We start from the raw sequence: 8,529 nt of genomic DNA, 5'->3' as shown, positions 1-8,529 counted from the left end.
GACTATGTAATATCCGGTGTCCTGTTGAAAACATATCAGCCCAGGGCCTGTCTTCTGAGCTTCATTTTCCGAAGACAGCGGGAGGTCAGGGTGATAAAACACGATTGTAAGGGGGTACAGTCAGATGTTACACAACACCGCTAATTTGCAGTATGTTCAAATTAAGCTGCATTTAGCATTTGTGCCATGACAGTGGTTGATAAAGATTCTTACATCCATCTTTAAATTACTTTATTAGAAGGACATTTATATACAAAGTTATATTATCGAAAGTTAAGATTGCTCATTTGCAAAATAAAGAAAAATAAATCAAAAAGTGCAATTCATTGTGTGTTAAGCAACTCCGCAGTCACTGGATAAACCAATATGCAAATTAGGTGCAACAGCTGCATTGCTCCATCGATCCGCCTTTGCTCACACACCCCTGGCCACATTTATCGCATCCAGCAGGGCAACAGGAACAGCAGCTTTTTTGCAGGATGTACATTTGCAGTTCTCACACTTGCACGACCCAGCACACGAACAAGAGCCGCCAGTGGCACAGCTGCAGTCTTTAGGGTCTATGGTTTGCAGCAGGCGTCAGCCACGGATTATCAGTAACAGTGATGCGAATGCGATCTGGAAAGTCCTTGCCCGTTACTTTGTTTTGGAATTATGTGTCGACGTGAAAGTGTTTTGTAGCTATTAGGCTCGAATATAGTGTCTGCAAATTTAGCCGGTGTCCCTAAAAACAAGCAATGTCTAAGCAACAGACAAAGAAGTAAAAATAAATAAACCAAGCACAAGTGGAGAGAGACACAGGCAGGGGAAGTGGGAGAGAGTAAGACATTGTATCTCAATCGTGTTGGAAGCAGCCGACAGGCACGGATTAACTTGAATCAACCTGTGCTTGGTCCCTGGCTGCTCCACAGAATGGATCGGAAATGACATGGTCAGCGACTAGCTGCCGCCTCCCCCCCAAACCGGCACCCAACACCCAGAAACGTGGACACGAGACTTCTTTACTTTTTGGAAGGCGGGCGCTAGTCGCCCGGCCGTATTTATTAAGATATGAAATTAAAAAAGGTTTTAATTGCATGATCAACAATTTATACAAAAATCAGCAGGACATTATATACAAAATGATTGTCAACAAGTTTGAGAGCCTGACCTTAACAAAACTCTAATACATGTTGTTTCCTAACCGAGACTAACATCCTCATCTTGATTTTTGTACATTTCTGGCCATATGGCAAGGTCACTACCGGTGTCAGGTCCTACAAGCTGCGCCTCCCCTAGAGACGAGCGCATTGTAATAAAGTTAGCAGTCCAGTAGTTGGGGTGGGCGGAGTTAGGTGGGCAGAGGGGAAGAGGAGGGGACAGGACAGGAAGGGGGCAGTTAGAGTAGGGACGGGGAGCCGAGTAGACGTGAGAATAAAGGAGTTAAGTAAACACCACTGCGTCTGTGCATTCCTTGTAGTGGGATACTACAACTGGCGACAGAGGGCGGGATCCAGCAACAGACCCACCAGACTGCACCCCGTCCCGCAGCGTGGAGCGTTCTAAGCTCCGCTGCGCAGTGAGGCCGAAGGAAAAAGCGCCAGGAAAAGAGAAGCCGACAGCGCGGGACGCGCGGGACAAATGGGCGCGAAGACCCACCAAAACTGTGAGTGAGAGTCGGGAGCCCACTCCGACATTGCCCCATCACTCTCGCGCTGGTGAAAAAAGCGCCGCGCCAGCAAGCGGCAAAGCACCCAGCCGGCACCGGCATTGCCGGAGATTGAAGCCCGACCGCCTGATGCGTGAGGATTAGCATCAGGGCGGCGCACGCAGCGAGAAGGCCGCGCTGAGCAGTGAGAGACCCCCAAACCACCCCTGTGAAGTGGGAGCGGCAGCCACCTGTACCTGTGAGTCCAGCAGCCCTGGGTGTGAGTGATTGGAGAGAGAGAGAACCTCGTGTATGGCAGAGGGAGCGGCCATCTTTAAGTCAGGCGACTTCTGGGACGACCTCCCTGTGTAAAATAGAGGCGGCCATTTTGAAGTCAGGCATCAGGAAAATACACATGCAATAAAGGAAAACAAGCATTGGAAGCAGCGAAAGATAGAAGAGAGAGAAAACAAGCATTGACAGTCGCAAGAGGCGAACAAGCATTGCTAGCGGCAAGTGGAAAAAACTTGGTAACGCACGTCAGTTGCTGACGCAAGAGGCAGACGCGAGCGTCCGAGCTCAGTGTCACGATGTCCAACCCTCCCGCCCAGAAGGATGTCACGGGAGGCACCCACATGCGCGCCCCAGAGCCGCTGTCAGTCACAACAGGAAGCAGCATGGGACAAAAATGGCAAGAATGGCTCTAGGACTTTGAGGACTACATTGAGGGGTCCAAAATTGAACCAGACAAGGATAAGATCATTGCCCTTCGCAATCTAGGGGGGCGTGAAATAAGCAAGATTGTACGAGAGATTCCCGCCACAGATGGTGATACATATGACAAAGTGAGAACTGTTCTGAACAATCGTTTTCTGCATAAACGAAACGTCGACTATGAGAGGCATAAATTTCACCAGCAGCGCCAGGGTAAGGAAGAACCACTGAGCTCCTTCATACATCGGCTGCGGAGACAGTCCCTACACTGTGACTTTACTAACTTCTCGCCGGACGCAGCCATCAAATCTCAAATAATCACGGGGTGCCATTCGGAGTCCCTGAGACGGCGACTGCTGCGAAAACCTCAAGAACTTGCGGAGATCGAAGAAAACTCCCGACTGTACGACCAGGCCGAGGAAAATGCGGCGGAAATTGAAACAGGGCCCAGTACCAGCCGTGAGCACGCCAACCGCATCACTGAGAGACGGCAGGGACGGCAGGATCGGCGCGACAGCGGACGGCGTTACCCGCGAGACAGATCGAGGCGCTCCAAGTACTCGCCCAGGCGACGCCCGGACTACAGAAGGAAGGAATCCGACAGAAGAGACCGCCGGCCTGAACGCACAAGACGATGTTTCAGGTGCGGATACGACTATCCTCACATTGACTCCTGCCCTGCCATGGGCCAACGGTGCCGGAAATGTGGACGGTCCAACCACTTTGAGGCCATGTGTGGGGATTACCACAAAGAAAAACGCAATGATGGCGGCAGACGGGAAGGATCACAGCGGCCCTCACATTCGGAGGCCAAACGTCATCACATCAGAGCTGTCCAGGAAGACCCTCCTGGATCTCCCACATCCTCACACTCGAGTCGTGACTCGCGGCGCTCCCGGTGGGACCGTCGTTCCCCCTCAAGAGACTCAAGATCGTCCTCCTCCAGGCACTCATCCTACACCACCGAATATGTCAACTTTGCTGACCACGATCAGTTCAAACGTTATCCACGCCTTAACATCAAAGTGGGAAATCATGCAGCTAAGTTCATGATGGACAGCGGGGCATCACTTAACTACATATCGGTTGCTGAACATGACCGTATGGACCCCAAACCACGTTTGCACTTCGCACCTGTCCGCGTCTACACCTGGATGGCAAAGAAACCTCTCCAATGTTTGGGCAAATTTGACACCACCCTGACATATGGCGACCTCTCCATCCCAGCAGTTATCCACGTGATCAAGGGTCCTGAAGCTGACTGTCTGTTGAGCCTCCCCACGGCGGAACGTCTTCAACTGGTGCACATCCTTTTCAACGTCCACGACATCTCGGACTGCGCCGGAAAGTTCCCTTCCCTCTTCCGAGGCCTGGGGAAGCTGAAGGGCCGTCAGATCCACCTGCATATCAACGAGAAAATCAAACCAGTGGCCCAACACCCGAGAAGAGTGCCGTTCCACTTGCAATCCGCTGTCGAGCGTGAACTGCAGGAGCTCTTAGACGCAGATATCATTGAGCGCACGGCGGGCCCCACCCCATGGGTGTCCCCGGTGGTGATTGTCCCCAAGAAAGGCTCACAGAACAATGTCCGTCTCTGCGTGGACATGCGCCTGCCAAACCAAGCAATTGAGCGGGAGCGGCACCCAGGCCCGCTCCTGAGCGACATGATCACAGCCCTTAACGGGGCAACCGTGTTCTCGAAACTGGACCTGAATAAGGGCTACCATCAGCTCGAGCTTGACGACAGCTCCCGCCCCATCACGACCTTTGCCACTCACCTTGGTCTCTTCCGCTACAAACGCCTCAGCTTTGGCGTCTCCTCGGCCGCCGAGATCTTCCAGGAGGCCATACGTCTTGTCATCCACCACATCCCCAATGCGCTTAACTACAGCGACGACATCCTGGTCTACGGCTCAAACACGCAGGAGCATGACACCGCCCTCGATCGTGTCTGCCTCGCTCTGATGGAGGCTGGGTTGACTCTCAACAAAGAGAAGTGTGAGTTTCATCAGTCGACCCTGAAGTTTTTCGGACACATCTTCTCTGCGAGTGGCATGAAACCGGACCCAGACAAAATCGCCACACTCAACAACACCAAGAGTCCGGCAGATGTCAACGACTTGCGTTCATTTCTTGGGATGGCCAGCTACTGCGCCCGCTACATTCGTGACTACGCCACGGTGAGTCACCCTCTGAGGCTTCTCACGAAAGCTGGTGCACAATTTGTGTGGACTCCGGAGTGCGAGCGTGCCTTCAAAGACATCAAACACGCTGTGGAATCAGCCAAGTGCCTCTCCTACTTCAATCCGGGGAGAAAGACAGAGATCACTGTGGACGCAAGCCCGGTGGGCTTAGGGGCCATCCTGGCACAATACGACCATGAGTCGGATCAGAGACGAATCATTGCCTATGCCAGCAGGAGCTTAACAGACCCCGAGAAACGGTACTCCCAACCGGAAAAGGAGAGCCTAGCCGTCGTGTGGGCGTGCGAACATTTTCACATTTTCATTTATGGGAAACATTTCACGCTCATAACTGACCATCAAGCACTCGTCACGATTTATGGCAATCCCAAGTGCAAAATGCCTCCCAGGATTGAGAGATGGGGCTTGCGGCTGCAAGAGTACACATTCTCAATTGTTCACAAACCGGGGAAGGATGAGAATCCGGCCGATTATATGTCTCGCCACCCCCGAGACTCATCAGAGACTGTGCCTTCCATTGCGGAGGAATACATTCATTTTGTGACCAACCATGCTCGTCCACCAGCCATCCCCATGCACGCCATTCGGGAAGCGACCAGCCACGACAGCACCTTACAAACAGTGATTGAGCGCACCCGAACCAACAGGTGGAGATATCACCCGAAGGAGGAAGAGGAAAGTCCTGCTGTCAGGAAAGAACTACAAGCCTTCCGGCATGTCTCCGACGAACTATCTGTAACCAGTGACGACCTCCTCCTCAGAGATCACAGACTAGTCATACCAACGACCCTGAGACAAGGAGTAATTGATTTGGCCCACGAAGGCCATCGAGGAGTTGTCTCCACCAAAAGAGCACTGAGAGAACGTGTCTGGTTCCCAGCTCTCGACCAGATGGTCGAGGACACCTTGAAAGACTGCCACCCATGTCAACTGACCAGCCACAGCAATCCACCTGCTCCTCTACAGATGACCCCGTTGCCTGATGGGGTATGGCAAGAAGTTGCCATGGACTTTTATGGCCCCCTGCAATCTGGGAAGTATGTCGTTGTCATCCTGGATGAATACTCCAGATTCCCAGTGGCCCAGTTCATATCATCAACCAATGCCACATGCACCCTCAAGGTACTTGAAGAGGTCTTCGCGACTTGGGGTGTCCCCAGGATCATCAAGACGGACAATGGGCCCCCATTCAACGGTCATGAGTTCAGCGACTTTGCGAAACACATGGACTTTCAACATCGCAAAGTCACGCCACTCTGGCCTCAGGCCAACGGCACTGTGGAAAGATTCATGTCCACCATCAAGAGAACATTCCAACAAGCCACAGCTGAAAGGAAAGATCTTCAGTCAGCCTTGAACGAGGTCCTTAGTGCCTATCGGACCACCCCCCACTCCACAACTGGCCAATGCCCTGCGACTCTCATGCTTGGGAGGACAATGAGAAATCGGATCCCCACATGGGACGGAGCCTTGAGAAAACCTCTGTCAGATCAACAACACCGAGACATGGCCATAACGGATCGGCACCGCAAGGACAAGATGAAGGAGTATGCGGACCGCAAGAGAAGGGCCCGGTCCCCCTCCCTGAACGAAGGTGACAGAGTTGTTGTCAAGCAGGAGCAACGTCAAAAGACTGATTGTCGTTTCAAAGATGAGCCACTAACGATTACCCAACAAAAGGGCACCATGGTGACGGCAAAATCCGAAACACGAAGAGTCACCCGCAACGCTTCTCATTTCAAGAAGTGCTCTCCTGAAACCCATGAAAATATACCTGTGGTCCCCACACTTGAAAACAGAGACAACCCTGAGACTGTCGCACCTGCCACCGGACCTTCATCTGCCGAAGAGCCCTCATCTGAAGCTGTCGTGTCCACACCAGCGAGACCCCGCCGTCACGTGCGGCCTCCCAAGAGACTGATTGCAGAGATGGACTAACCTCTAGTTTTTCACTTGTTGCTTTATTAAGAAAGGGGGAGATGTAATAAAGTTAGCAGTCCAGTAGTTGGGGTGGGCGGAGTTAGGTGGGCAGAGGGGAAGAGGAGGGGACAGGACAGGAAGGGGGCAGTTAGAGTAGGGACGGGGAGCCGAGTAGACGTGAGAATAAAGGAGTTAAGTAAACACCACTGCGTCTGTGCATTCCTTGTAGTGGGATACTACACGCATGCGCAGTGTTACCCCGGGAATTGCCCGGTCTACGCCCTGAACTCCATTTACCCACTAAAGGAGGGCCCTTACTCTGCGCCGGTGGCGTCATGAGTCCACGCGCGCGGGGTGGCTACCAGCCTAAGGAAAGCGTGAACTACTCCTACCCGCGCTCCTTTGCTTTGCAGCATCCATTACCTTGCCCCTGGAGTTCTGGGAGTGGCCCGCAGGCCCCTCCCCCTGGGCGGGAACCTCCATAGGATGATGCCCGCCCCCTCAGACCTCAAATATGTGCTCACCGATAATGACCTTACCGCATGCCCCATACCTAATAAATACGACGACCTATGGAAAAAATTCTAAAGGACAGCTACACTGGCTAATAAATAACAGCATTACCGTACAGCTACAAAGGGAAAAAAGGCCTAAAGACACTTGGCATCCAAGAAAAAGTACCTTACACATAATTCGCGCAAAAAAGGGTAAAAATTCCTAAACATACAGCATCATCAAAATATACCGACAGATCCATTACTATTACCATGTAATACATGTGGACAGTACCTTCGCAAACTTACCATTAAACCGGACATAATGAATGCCACAAAACTTTGTTCTAAGGGATGGTGGGTGGGAAAACAAAGAAGCCCCGAGCGCGGGGCACACGGTGCTGTGGGAGAGCGTCCAGGGACAAGGGGGTCTCCTGGGCGCTCCCCACCTCTTTATTCTCCAGGGGCCAGGCGGGGGGGGGCACGCCCCCCCCCCGGCCCGCCCCTCCTATAGCCCGCTCCCCCTGACCCGGACCTTTTACCTGGTATCCGGGTCAGGGAGGCCGCCGGCCAATCGGTGGTGGGTCGCGCCCCCCAGGGCCCGCCCCCACCACCGAGAGACAAAAAGGAGAATGGGGGGAGACGGTCGCCGCGCCGCCATGCGTGCGGGGGGGCCGAGGGCCCCCCCTTTTCACATGGTCAGCGACTAGCTGCCGCCTCCCCCCCAAACCGGCACCCAACACCCAGAAACGTGGACACGAGACTTCTTTACTTTTTGGAAGGCGGGCGCTAGTCGCCCGGCCGTATTTATTAAGATATGAAATTAAAAAAGGTTTTAATTGCATGATCAACAATTTATACAAAAATCAGCAGGACATTATATACAAAATGATTGTCAACAAGTTTGAGAGCCTGACCTTAACAAAACTCTAATACATGTTGTTTCCTAACCGAGACTAACATCCTCATCTTGATTTTTTGTACATTTCTGGCCATATGGCAAGGTCACTACCGGTGTCAGGTCCTACAAGCTGCGCCTCCCCTAGAGACGAGCCCATGCGCAGTGTTACCCCGGGAATTGCCCGGTCTACGCCCTGAACTCCATTTACCCACTAAAGGAGGGCCCTTACTCTGCGCCGGTGGCGTCATGAGTCCACGCGCGCGGGGTGGCTACCAGCCTAAGGAAAGCGTGAACTACTCCTACCCGCGCTCCTTTGCTTTGCAGCATCCATTACCTTGCCCCTGGAGTTCTGGGAGTGGCCCGCAGGCCCCTCCCCCTGGGCGGGAACCTCCATAGGATGATGCCCGCCCCCTCAGACCTCAAATATGTGCTCACCGATAATGACCTTACCGCCACAGGCCAGCATTGTTAACCGACGATCTGGCCTCCCCCTGCCTAGACCTAACCTAGAAAGTTCTCACTTCAGCAAAACCTTCCAACCAGGCCCTGACATCATCAGACCACAGGACCCTTCCCTCCTCCGTCAAATGGACTCCCCTCACCAGGTAGAACAAATACCCCCATGTTGGATCATCTGCAACCGAGGGGGGCTTGAAATACTTTCCCCAC

The 8,529-nt window shown here is 52.9% G+C and overlaps 1 pseudogene; it reads right to left on the bottom strand.

Annotated features, from left to right (window-relative positions):
- Positions 1-373: 373 nt before the first annotated feature.
- The window catches only part of LOC144784171 (metallothionein pseudogene), a 51,931-nt pseudogene continuing 43,775 nt past the window's right edge, over positions 374-8,529 (bottom strand).

The sequence above is a fragment of the Lissotriton helveticus genome, chromosome 10 (assembly GCF_964261635.1).
Source record: "Lissotriton helveticus chromosome 10, aLisHel1.1, whole genome shotgun sequence".
NCBI classification, from domain to species: Eukaryota; Metazoa; Chordata; class Amphibia; order Caudata; family Salamandridae; genus Lissotriton; species Lissotriton helveticus.
Note: the sequence above shows the minus strand (reverse complement) of the source record. Positions and strands in the feature narration are given on the sequence as shown.